The following is a 13,987-nucleotide window of genomic DNA, read 5'->3' on the forward strand; positions in this document are numbered from 1 at the left end:
GTTTATTCGGGTTTATGCCAAACCAGCAAGTCTGCTTTAAAGGATTAATGCTCAACAGTGTTACATATGGTGGTAGACTTTATTCAGAATGTGTTTATATTTTAGTTTCTCTGCACAAACAAAACATATGTGAAACAATGGCTATATCCTTTCTATTATGAGAAAAACACTGTTCCAAGGACAGTATTAAAAGTGGTTAAGTGGGTAGGAATTTATAGGCACAACTGTTTCAGTGTTTATGAAAAATAAGGTGTTATGCGTAGGACAAAAGAAATGCATAATTACGACTTATTACGTGTATGTATCAGACACTAACCTAGAGACTTTACATCCCCTCCCTCCCATCCACCCATCCATGTATCCACCCACCCAGCCAGTCAACCAACTAATTAACCAACAAACCAAACAATGAGCCAACATCAAGTGAACACCTCCTAAGCGTCAGGTACTGTGCTAGGCTCTGAGCATCCAAAGTCAAATAAAATCCAGGGCTGGTTCTCACTTCAGGCAGCTCACAGACGAGGAGACGTGTTCATAGCCCATGTGCAGAAGTGCGACACGTGCAGGGCCTTGCTGTTCATCACTTCATTGCTTCATACCTGGAAGCCTCTCTTTCTCTAGGCCTGTTTCTCAGTCTTGACTAATCTCCATTCTTGGCATTGTCCTAAGAATACAAATCCATATTGCCCAAAAACAAGGAAATTCTTCTGCTCAGAATATGACTTAAACTTTGAGTTTAGTGTATCTGTAGATGCATAAAGTCCCAGTAATCTGGGGCCACAAGTGCAGACGTGCATCTCCCCAGGATACACTCCATCCCGTCCAACATCATCCTTCTTTGTTCGCCCTGATAACTCCTATCCACCCTTCCGACCTCCACTGGCCTCCCATCCCTTTCTGCAAGATGCTTCCCTTTGTGTCTCCCTTAGCTCAAACGATTCTTTATGTAATTTTTTTAGCTCTATTTGCCCTAAGTTTTACGTGACTGTGTCTTGCTTATCACCATATTCCTGTCTTCAGCACAGTGTCTATCTGTGTAGCATTCAATCAAATTTCTACATGAATAAATAGATGAATGAGTAAACTGAGGGCTGGTTCTTGGGAAACTTACACTTTATAGTCTGCTTAAAACATGTGGTTTCCTCTGTAATTTATTACTTTGGCCAGGAATAGAGAGGGAGGAGTATGGTTTTAGTCATCCTACACGAGAACAGAATTGAATGACAATGATTCATTCTTTAGCACAAAGTACAGTAAGTCATCACAAGATGGAACACCACAGCAGGACAGATAAATTACTGTTTCTGGTAAGCAGCTGCCCATGCAATGCTCTCATTTTACAGATGGGGAAACTGAGACCTGGAGAAGTGCAGTACTTTGTTCAAGGTCCTCAAACAAGCTAGTACAAAGTAGTGCCATGGAACATGGCTTCTGGAATCCCCGTCCATGGTTCCTTCCACCTCACCTCCCTGCCATTTGCAGCCATTTGCTTCCTTCCCTTGTCAGGGAATGATCCTGTCATAAGAAGGCACACCTGGAAAGGTTTGGACTCTAAGAGAACTATGGATGCTCCAACAAAAAGTCCCGAAGCCAAGATGATTTCAAATGAATCATTGCTGACCTCAAAAAAGTATCAAATTTGGAACTATAGGACATCTCCCCAGAGCTTCAGACTATTGCCCTTAGACCTGAAAACACCAAAGGGAGAATAACAAGAGTGTCTGACAAACTTGACATTTTTGAGAAATTCTGATCAGAGTTAACATTCCCGGCCCTCTGCCCGGGAGACACGTGGCTCAGGTATAAATCCTCAATATCACTGGACAGGGCCAAAGACCAGAGCTGAATGATTTCTCTTCATATTAAATAGTAAGGTCATAATTGAAAGAATCACCGCTACCAATCAGCAGAAACGTATAAGGTACAGGAGAGTAAACACAGGGATTTAGAAAAAAAGGCACGCGTGTCTGTTCATTAAGTCTGAGATGTTGATGAGTGTTTTCAACATTTACTTCCTTAAGCTGTGCTCTACGACACTGAGGAGGGTGACAATGATAATGAAAGATTACACCATCTTTGTACCGTACACGCATTGCTTCATTTTTATGCTCAAAACAACCCCATGCAATAGATACTGAGATGAGAAAATTGAGGCTTAGGTGGGTAAATAAGTGCTCAGTTCCACAGTTAACAAGGGACAGAGCTGATTTTTGAGACCAAGATTTGTCTAGCTCATGACCCCACATCTTTAATCTTTACATGATTTTTGCACTTTTTATAAAAAAAATTGGCCACTTTAAAGCTTGTATACGTGTTCAACGTGGCCAGGACGAGCCTCTAGGATCTTTGCTTCTTCCCACTCTCCCCTCATGACCTGTGGCCTTGTCAAACCATCCTCTCTTACGTGTGAACATGCAGTGGTACCTGTCAATCACCCTGTGTGAAGAGCATCTGGGGGGCAGGGAGCCACAGAACGTGAATATCTGACAGCTTACGCTTACATCAGAAGTCAGCTTTGTGCCTTTAGAACAGCACTTGGCTCCCCAAGCTGAGTTAAGTTACATAATACATATGAAGGCACCAGTGCAGGGCACATAACAGGTACTCAATAAATACTGGCTGGATCTGCATTTGCCCCCAAATGTCTGTTGCTACAAAGGGGTGATGGGTTCCCTGGAGGAAGTGGAGCCTGTCACCAAGATCTGTTCTGAGGATGTGTAGGGCATGGACCTTAGGAACCACCTGGCCAGTAATGCAGTGGTTCCCAAACTTTGTTACACATTAGAATTGCCTGGAGTGCTTTAAAAATCCAGATGTCTACTTGTCACCCCAGATTAATTAAATCAGGATGTCTGGGCAGAAGCCAGGCATCTATATGTTTTAAAGATATCCAGGTGATTCCAATGTGCATGTGCTTAAAGGAATCAGAAGAACACTAAGATTCGCAGTGAGACTGTGGCTGCTGGTCTGGAAGAGGGGCAGCCGTGCTTGGCCTCAGTGACCAAGAAGGAGGAGGCGGAGGACCGATGTTGACGTGTGGAGGCAAATTTGATTTGTTAATTGTATTTTATGTGTTGATGGCTCCTCTCCCTCCGCCTCTACTTTCCTCTCCTCCTAGCCTCTTCCTCTTGCTGCTGCCTCACTGGCTGTTTTCTCCTGGTAGCAGTAAAAGCTGAAGCCTTCTGAGTGCAAGCTATACAAGCTTCTAAAGGCTTCTCCATGCCACTCGTGAGTTTGCTGGAGGTTTGTTTTTGCTCTTCTGGATGTCTGGGGGCCTGGAATGCAGGGTGGGATGGAGTCCTCCTGGGCTGCAGGTGGATGTCACATCCGGCCAGTGAGTGTGCACAGCTGTCCCAGCAGAGGCCTCCACCTGCTGCTGTGGGCGGCTTTGGGAGGCTGGGTCAGCTCCTGGAATTGGCTTATTGACTTCAGAAAGGAATTCTTTGCTTCCTCTCCTACTGCACAAATTAACCAGATGTTTGATGGTGTCCTGAGGCACTCAGGGCCTCTCTGGTTGGTCCATGGAGGTCTCACCTAATGAAGACCCAGGAGGGGAGATGAGCTGGACAAGTCTGATCTGTGCAGGGGGGAAAGGACTTAGCCAAGACGACCTCACCCTGGTTTCTCTAGGACTATCTTCCTCTTTCAATGGAAAAAGAAAGAGAAAATTCCAAATTACATGGGAAGCCAGAAGAGGGGAAGTATAGTGAGGGAATGAGAAGTAGTGCCACATGAAGAAGTGAGGATAAAAACACACGAGGGAGGAAATATGGCAATTCTTCCAAAACTCCGCAAGCCTTGGAAAAGACATTTGAGAAGAAATTTTTAAAATTAATTAAAATGTGTGGCTGTGAGGCTTTTCAGAGCCTGCAGAGCGGGAGATTGTGACCCCCGATCCACCACATCCCCGGAGAGGAGCACTGCCATGGGGGAGGCTGAAGGATGCCTGAGAAAACTCAATACCGCTTAAGAGGGAACAAGGACCTGGTCTCTTCTAGTTCAGTGTAACTTAATTCAAAAGCTGGGGAGACTTTGTTTTTGTGAAAGAATCACTGTCAAATCAAGTTGACACAGTTCTTAACTGGTTGAATTTCACAAACGTGTCTTCTGGGCATCACATCTGTCGGTTCCTGAATTCTGGTATTTCGTCACACCCTCGGATCATTACACAAAGAACTCGGCAGATGCGATAGGCAGAGGGGAAGGCCGAAGCAAACGTCTTATCTTCTTGGGTGTATTTGCCACACAACCCCGTCCTTTCACACAGCCAAGTGACTGAGGGAGACTAAGAATTCTGATAGGGGACATTTGATAAACATTTCGATTTGATTAAAAATTCTCCTGGTCATTACACATGCACGTGTTTTTGTTTGTTTGTTTGTGTGTTTGTCCTGGCTGCTGTGATCTTGGCTAAATAATCTGATGTATTCGGGCCTCAGTTTTCTCTCCTCCAAAAATGAAGGCTCAGCTCGGACCACTTTCTATCTGCAAATGTTCGATAAACGTTAACTCCAGGCCCTTGGAATACAGGTGCTGTTGAGAAGTTAGAAGCCGGGGATGGCGGTGGGACAAGTAACCAGGATAATTATATAACATTGGAGCCATGGGAAAACAGAGATGGGACAGCTAACATTAGAGTTCCATGTCTATTTGTGATGGGTGTGTGGGTGTGTATGTTACACAAACAGCTCCAGTGACATTCCCTTAGTAAACCAATTATTTAGTTGTGTAACTTGCCCCGTAGTTTAGAAACACAAATAGAGCCGATACGTCCCACTACTTCTAGAATCTTTGCCACCTGAAAATAAATGGAGACTTACGCTTCAATTATGCAACCAACACCCCTAATCATAGACCGTGAAAACAACCACTCACTCCATCTGCATTCCACCAGGAAAGTCTGAAATTAAGCACCAATGAAAAAAATATACCACTGTTTTTTGTGACATAAAAACCTTTCAGCGTCCAACAGGGCCTGGACGCTGAAAGGTTAACAGGGGATCTATGAATACAAGAGGCTAAAATTGTTTGTTTTGTTTTTTTTAAAGAGGGCAAGTAAAATTGTCACACGACTACCATTTGTTTGTAAACTTTAGGTAGAGCAATGTGTAAGATTTAAAAAATCCGTGCTAATTCTTAAACAGAGGCTGTGAGTCACGGACAGGCACCGCATGGGAACAACCCCGGCGCGGAGGGAAAGGCCGGGGGCCCCGCGCGGCTGCACGATTCATCAGTGTCAGGGCGTCTTGCTCCCGGGCCTCCGGGGCCGCCCAGCTGACGCCCCACGTACTGAGCTGGAACCGTGTGTGCCCGTGTCAGGACGTGCGAGCACTTCAAAGCTGCCCCTTTCAACACTTGGTTTCTCCTCATAATTACTTCTTGTGTTTCCCTCCTGATACTCATTTAAATGCTAAATAAAGGAAGAGAGTTCTCCTAGGCGAGGGACTCACGGTTGTAACCTGGAGCTGCCTCGGAGTGAAAATTAAAATCAATTACACCCCACGCGGGTATAATTATAGTCACTTCATGAGAGGGAATGTAAAAGGGTCGTCTTCGGGGACGTCTGTTAGGTGAGTGAGTGTGACCCGCACTGCTCAGCACCTGTCAGATGGCTTCTAGAGCTCAGTCCTGAGACGGCTGAGGTGCGGCCTGGGGGGCATGGGGCGCGTGGAGAAGGGCTTGGAGGCTGGGGATGCTGGGAACACACTTTCCGAGGAGGTGACAATCCCGTTGTGACTCAGCCTTGAAGACAGAGGCAGCCACTGGCGCTGTGCGTGTGGCAGCTCGGGGGTGGGGGCAGGACTTGAGCAGAGGACACTGCTGCGGCTGAGGCCTGGGCAGGGTGGCCCGAGGGAGGCCCCAGGCCAGCCTGGGAAGCGCTCTGACAGTGGCACGGGCTACAGCTGCAGTTTTGTTGGTGGTCTTTGAGCCCAGGGTCACAGCTTGTGCTCCTGAGTCAGACCATCACTAGCACCAGGACCCTGTGAGGCTGTTTCACAAGCCCAGAATAATCAAATAACAGAGTGGAATTGGAAATATTCAGATATGCCCTTAATATGCCAAAACTCTGCCAAGCATTCTGGAGCAGGAGGTACAAAAGATATAGCAGAGTTGCTTCTGTATGACACGGCCTGAGTGAGTCAGGAAGGGCTCTGGGCGACCCCCCCCCCCCAGGGCCTCCCGGCTCCCTGTTATTTTGGAGAAACAGTGCAGGCGGTGGAGCACCCTCCACAGCCCCGTGGGGACATTGGACTTGAGCCCACACCCTCCCCCTGGCTCTGACCTTGTCTGCATTCCTGGAACCATCAGACCAATGCTTCCAAAAGTGTCTTGCAGACCACCTGAATAGAATATTTCCTGGAATGCTTGTAAAAACACAGACTTCTGCCCTGCCTGCCTCAGATTTCCAAATGAGAGTAAGGGTGGAGGAGGGGAGGCAAGAGTCCATCTGTTAAACAAGTATGGTGACTGTCAAGCACAGTATGGTTAAGACTTGTTGCCCTGGGGTGTACACAATCATTTGGTAACTCAGGGCATCAATGGGCACAGGGAAACTTCACTTTCCTCAGAGTTTGCTCTCAGTCCAGAATGGTCCTTCCTCTCTTCCCACCCTCTCTCTTTGGTGTCAACTATGTGCTGGGCCAGGCACAATGGCAGGTTCAGTAAACTCAAAATGATTTAAGACATGGGGCTTGACTTCAAGGGGCAAATATTCGGTCTGGTTGAGGAGACTGACAGCTAAACAAATGAGCACAAAACACTGTGATACAGGTTGTAGCAAAAGTAGAAACACAGTCTTCCAGGAACACGGTAGAAGAAGCAACAAATTTAGAGACAGGGAGGGAAGGTGCTCCCATCAAGGTCAGATCAAGGTCAGAAAAAGTCTTCAAACAAGAAGTGACACTGAGATGGGCCGTGAAGGAATTTGACTGAGAAAGAAGAAAAAGGCATTTAAAGTGTACCACCAAAGAGAGTCACAAAAGTTTGAAATATATTTGCGGATAAGCCTGGCTCGGTCCGCAGTCAGTCATTATTATGGTAGAGTTATTATCATTATTGGTTTTGACTCTACTGTGAGACTTAGAGAATGGACTCATTCTCCCCAGAGACTCATCTCAGCCACCCCAAAGTTCGGTTGCGATGGGAAAATGCTTGGTGGTCTTGTTCTGAACACATGGCTGCCTTTGCTGGTCTTCATGTGGGGTAAGCTGGGGAGGAGGCAGCTTAAGACCAGGGAGCCCATGCAGACTGGCTCCCGTGTGGGCTGGGTGTGAACCACAGCCCTCAGACAAGGTGCCAGGTTTCCCTCTGCTCTCCCAGGGCGAAAGGCATTGTTTGGATCCAACAGCTATCAAGTAACACCTGACAGCCCACCGCACCGTCTGGTCCCCGCCGCTTGTTCACCACAGGCATGGTTTAGCTGAGTGTTTTGATCTTTTAAGAATAATACTTGTAAGATGGATGTCAGAAAGCGGACTGGGAACAATGGTACCCATTCAAAAACTGGAATCCCACAGTTCCTGCAGTGGTGGCGAAAATCGCACACAGGCATTAAACAAGAAATCAGGAAATCTGGGTTTTGGTTTCGGTTTTGTCACTAGCCAGCTGGGTTGTGACTTCAGGCACATCTTTTACCTTCTGCGAGTCCTCAACTGTCAAGTGACTACATAGTTTCCAAGGCCCTATCTAGCTTTAAATGTATTGATTCTGCCAGATTATTTTTCAAAACTGCAGTATCTGACTGCTATTATTATTATTATTATTATAACTACTACGACTAGTAACTGCATTACTAGCAAATTGGGAATCTGTACATGGCAATCCTGGAAGACCATGAAGACAGTCATTATCTTGCTTAGTATAATGTCAAATTATCTCATATTTTAATATTTTTAGTGGTGTGCTGGGATAGGCTTAAAAGGTAGGCATCTCTTTCTAGACGGGTAGCTTGAAATCAGCCATGGCAGGGGTATTTACACCATGGAAACAGGCAAATGTCAGGATCCCTCCCTCTCCCAGAAGGAAAACATTCCCTGTGGCTGGACAGTTATTAGCATATCACAGGTTCTAATTCCTTAAAAGAATCCATAAAACTACGTTTTAGGGATCAAAGTATTTTAAGTGCTGTTTGAATCATGAGTTTCATAGTTTTTAAAAGCTGGCTGTTAAAAAAAATGCACTGACGTGTTTTTCAAAGTCAGACTTGTCATGCAATTTACATACAGTAAAATTCCCTTAAGCATGCAGTTCTGTGAGTACTGACAAGTGCTCGTAGTCTCGCATCCATCACTGTGTGGTAGGACTGCACTGCCCTGGTCCCTTTGAAGTTGGCCATGTGACTGACTTTGGCCAATGAAATGGAAACAGCAATAGGTGTCACTCTGGGGCAGAAGCTTGAAGCAGCTGCTCATAGAAAAAGGACAGCACTGGGCAAATATTGTGATTGTCATGTAACGGGGGGAAGAAGTAAACGTTTGATAAGCCACTGGCATCTGAGCATTGTTTGTTAATGCAACCTAACCTAGACCATCCCCACTGGCACACCTGTGATCACCAATGAATGGCAAAACAGATGGATTAGTTGACTAAATGTGCTGCAAAAACAAACTATTTCCCTTAGCATACTGTTTAAAGCCCTTCACATAGAAAAGATTTCAAATTATCTCTCTAGTTTCATTGACAGAACTTGCCCTCCCTTCCTGTATTCTAGCCATACTGAATATTTGAAATCCCGTGGACATATGACTACCATTACTACTCCCGTTAGTGTTTACTGAGGACCTCCTAGGTGCCACACACTGTTCCGAACATTTCACAGGTATCAGCTCATCCGAAGTACCAAACCTCTGCTCCCTGATTTCTCTATTTTGTATGCCCTTCTCTTCTTTCTTTGTCCTATAATATCCTACTTATCTTTTATGATATAGTTCCAATGTTATCTTTTTTGATTCCTGACCCTCTCTCTGATAAAATTAATTGCTCCATTACTAAGCTTTCCCTAGCATTTTGTACAAAACCGTTACTGTGCTATTATTATTTGCCTATTTCCGCGGCTCCCCCGCTACTCAGTCCCCACAACTGGACTGTGCACTTGCTGTGGAACTTACAGGTGAGATTTCAGGCCAGGGAAAAAAGGATGAGTCAGGGCAGCATTTTGGGTGGGTAAGGTCTCAACATCAATCACAAAAAAAGTAAGAGTAGGGCTGGTTAAAAGACTCACCTGTAACTACATTTTAGACCAACAAGTCCAAGAGAATCTTTTAAAATTGTAGAGAATCCTCTTTAAATAGTTTGTTAATGCACTGATCTGGAGTTCGCCTGGTTAGACCTTGATTTTCCTATCCATTTTCAACCAACACCAAAAAATCCTGACGTGACCTAGTTAGGGTTTAACACTGGGGTTAGCATGGCATCCTTGGTGCTCCTGGACAGAAGGACCAGGGGGGTCTGAAAATGTCCATGGGTGCTCACCCTAGATTATCTGGTTAAAGAGCCATGGGGGGGGGTTCTAACTCCCTCTCACAGCTGCAGAGACCGTGCCCACGCTCCTTTTACCTTAGGACACATGGTATCCTCCCTCCAGGGTAACATTTCTTGAGTTTCAAGGTCCCCAGGTGCTGAGAGCTTGATAATTCTTGTAAACAGCCGGCACCCAAATCCAGACCGCCTGATGCAAGAGTAGTTTGATTACCTCCCCACCAACAAAACTGCTCTCACACTTGCTGCATAAAAGGGGGGATGAATGGGGGTGGGGGTGGCTTCTTCCCCTGGACACAAATCCATCTAGATGAGCATGTAGCCTCAGCAGGACTTTCCATCTTTCCTTATTGGCCGACTCTGGCTTTAACAATTTCTTCTTTTCCTCAGTAAAGCCTATTCCAGGCCTAGCTTATACTGCATGGTGTTGTGGAATTCACCCCTAACCTTGGTGGATGGCAAGCGGCAACTCAGAATGGACCCGTCTTGCAAAACCATCGCCCTCCAAAAACTGAGTAACAGTGTCAGCAACCAGCTAGCATTTTATAATTTGCAAAGCATGCTCATATGCATCAATTCATCAGCCCGCTACAAAATAATCATGGGAGACAGAGATAGGTTTACTATCCCTATTTCACAGGGGAGGAAACTGAGGCTGAGAGGGCACCAGCATTGCCCCAGGTTGCACAGCAAGTAAGCATGGGACTCAGGTCAGAACCAAGGTATTCTGACTTCGCACCACGCTGCTCTTGCTCTCTGGTGATATAATAAATGTGACTACCAGTGCCATCGACTTTTTCACTCTTCTTATAAAATGTTTCATGGGGTTGACAATTTGGCTTTATATTAAGTTACATTTACACAATAGAGCGTGCACCAGCCAACCATGGTCAGTCTCACAGAGAAAGAAGAAATGTACTTCTCCCTCACCAAAGAGTGAACAAATATAGAACACTTTCAGAAAAATCTAGAAGCCGAGTGTGGGTTTCTGTGGGGGACCTGATCTACATGACCATAGAGACACGCATTCATTTCCTAGGATAAAGAAAGCAGGTGAGTACAGTACATTGCAGGTGTGTGCAGGTGTGTGCAGGTGTAGTCCAGGTAACACTGCAGGTGTACTGCAGGGTGGGGCTGGGGTGAGGGAACTGAGCTGCCAAATTTAAGGGGCACTCACTCTCGGGTGCTAACCCTGTATCTGCACACCCCTGAGAGTGACGCTTCTTTACATTTTCTGCCCTAGACCCCTCCCTTGACTCACCCACATCCCAGCCTTGGTAAAGCGAGTCTCATCCCAGAGCAAATGGTCAGTCAAATCCCGAGGAGCAATAATTAAGGCTGTATTTCCAGAAGCAGATCGGAAGCAAACTAGAAATAAAATGCAGTGAAATCCAAATTATCTTGCCCAGACAGTAGTGGGTACATAATTTGCAGGGCCAGTGCAAATGAAAATGCATGTTTCTTTTTCAAAATTTATTAAGAATCTCAAGGTGACATTAAATCAAGCAAGGGTCTTCCAAGCATAGGGCTCTGTGAGTCTACAAAGCTTCATGCCTGTGAAGCTGGTCCTGTGCCCAGGCATGTCCTAACTGCCCTCCTGTCCTCCATGGGAGACATGGCCCTCATGGTGAGGTGGCCTCCTTTAGCCAGACTCAGGTCTATGAGCACATGCCCACAGACCAATATATACATACATACACCTACACACACACACATATATAAACACAATGGAATATTACTCAGCCATAAAAAAGAATGAAATAATGCCATCTGCAGCAACATGAATGGACCTAGAGATTACTATACTAAGTAAAGTAAGTCAGTCACAGAAAGACAAATATTATATGGTATCACTTACATGTAGAATCTAAAAAATAGTACGAATGAACTTATTTACAAAATAGAAACAGACTCACAGACACAGAAAAGCAAACTTATGGTTACCAAAGGGGAAGTGTGAGAGGGGTAAACTGGGAGTATGGAATTAAGAGATGCACACTACCATATAAAAAACAGATGAACAACTAGGATTTACTGTATAGCACAGGGAACTATATCAATATCTTGTAATAAACTATAATGAAAAAGAATTGAAAAAATATAGATATTTATATATATCTGTATAACCAAATCACTTTGCAGTAAACCTGAAACTAACACAATATTGTAAATCAACTATACTTCAAAAATAAATCAAAGGAGGTAAATATGTTGTGATTAATAAAAATACAAATTCATTGAAAAAAACCATTAAATTTACAGTAGCTTTTTATCAACTAAGTTATCTTCTCCATCAGTGATATTAAAAAAGAAAAACACTAAGAAGTGCCCCTGGAGGTCTCTGTGGTGTGGTACTTACCTCACTGTGGACTGATAACAAATGGATCCCAAAAAGACACCTGTCTATGTACCACACTTTAATCAGGGTATCAATTTAGGGTCCCAGTACAATTTCAAGCTTACAATTAATCCTGAATCTCACCTGCCTTGATTCCATTCATGAACTGAGTAACTATTTACTGAGTGTCTATTATTTCCAGTTACTGCTTTCAGCATTGGAGACACAGCGAACACAACAGACAACAATCTCTGTCCTTATGGAGACTGTGTCCTCATGTAGGGAGAGACAGACATTAAACAAATAAGCAAATATATTTAATAGATGCGATGGGCTACAGAGGAAAAATAAAGCAGAGAAGGGAGATGGCTGAATCGCATGTCTCCATATCTCTACCCAGTTATCTAAAGCTTCAGTGAGTTTTCCCTTCCGTATCTCCAACCATCCCTTTGCCAGGTCTCCTTTCAGCCTCGCCAGTCCCCAGTTCAGTAACGTGTATTATGTAACATCTGTTCCTACTTTTATAGATAGAGAAGAAGTGGGAAGCATTTTGCTTCTCTCTTGCTCTTTCTAGTTTTTTATGGTCCACAAAGTAATAAAGCAATGCACACACTATTCATCAAATGAGTACATGGTATTACCTACGGTTGCTGTAACAAATGACTACAAACTGGCTGGCTTAAAACAATGCACATTTATTCTCTCACAGTTCTGGAGGCCAGAAATCTGAAATCAGTTTCTCTGGGCCAAAATCAAGGGCTGTGCTCCCTTTGAAGGCTCTAGGAGAGAATCTGTTCCTTGCCTTTTCCAGCTCCTCGTGGCTGCCGACGTTCCCTGGCTTCTGGCTACATCACTCTCTGTGCTCCACCTTGACACTGCCTTTTCCCCTGTGCCCATCTTTGAAATCTCCAACTGCCTCTGTTTTCTAAAGACACTTGTGGTGGCACTTAGGGACCATCTGGATAATCCAGGATAATCTCTTCATCCAAGAGCCTTAATTTAGTCACATCTTCAAAGACCCTTTTTCCAAATAAGGTAACATTTACAGTTTCCAGGGATTCTGACCTGATGCCTTTGGGGCCATTATTCTGCTATCACAACAGCCTTAACAGTCCACTCACTCCCCGTCTCCTGCAGTGTCTCCTCTTGGGTTACTGGCTGCTTTCTGAGGAGACTGATGATTCGTGCTCACAGGCAAACAGACCAAACGAACCTGCCTATTTGCCCTAAAGATACCCGTCAGGTGAAAGTAAAATACACACCCTGGACTTCTTACCTCTACCACATCCGCTGGGGAAGCCACTTCATGAAACTCAGAGGGAAACTCTGACTAACCACAAACTGAGTCTGGCGTTCCATCTTTTTCTCTGGAGGCAGAGAAAAGGAAGTGATATAAACATTTCCCTAGAGTGGTTTTCTTTAGAGCAGAGTAAACACCGGGCTACCACCCACCTGTAGCCCTCTTTTTGTCTTTGCTTGGCCTTTGCCCAAACTGTTCCATAAGCCATGGACACCTGTGCCTCTGCCTCGTGTGGAAGGGCGCAGCTCTGCCGACAGCCCAGTGCTCATTCCTGGTGCCCGGCCACCATACTGCCAGTCACAGCCAGGGTCCACTGGGCTCGACCATGTGCCGGGCACCACGCTCAGCACACTGCAGAGCTCCACCATGGTTCGGAATCAGTGAATAGTCTTGCTCCTTCCTAGGCGAGGGACCAGCCGCTGCAGAGTGCCAACAGTAAATATTTTAGGATTTGCAGGCCAAACGGTCTCTGTTCTGTCAGGACTACTCGACTCTGCCATTGCAGGGGGACAACAGCCCTAGCCTAACCTCAACAAATAAAACTTTATTTACAAAATGAAGTTCATTTATTCCTGTTCCAGGCCCAAGGACAGGTTCTGACTTACTCCCCACCACAAGAAGTTGAACCATTTCTACTGATTTAAAGACAGCTTCAAATTTGTTTCCCTTATTAGCTCTCCAAGCTGGGTTTTCTGACATATAGACTGTTTTTCAGACACTCAATGGGCTTATATAATCCTAATAAAACTTGATTTTTTAGAGATTCCCATTTTCCCTATAATTCTCAAGTGGTCTGCTTCTCTTCCTGTGTGAAATAATGGGGAATCATTTCATTTATCCCTTTTGGGTCTATTTTGCTCAGCTTAAGTTAA

General features: G+C 44.9%; 1 protein-coding gene across 3 annotated transcripts in view; it reads right to left on the reverse strand.

The window, feature by feature from the left end:
* The window catches only part of CHN2 (chimerin 2), a 311,035-nt gene that overhangs the window by 47,879 nt on the left and 249,169 nt on the right, over positions 1-13,987 (reverse strand). The window lies entirely within an intron of this gene.

This window comes from Vicugna pacos, chromosome 7 (assembly GCF_048564905.1).
Source record: "Vicugna pacos chromosome 7, VicPac4, whole genome shotgun sequence".
NCBI classification, from domain to species: Eukaryota; Metazoa; Chordata; class Mammalia; order Artiodactyla; family Camelidae; genus Vicugna; species Vicugna pacos.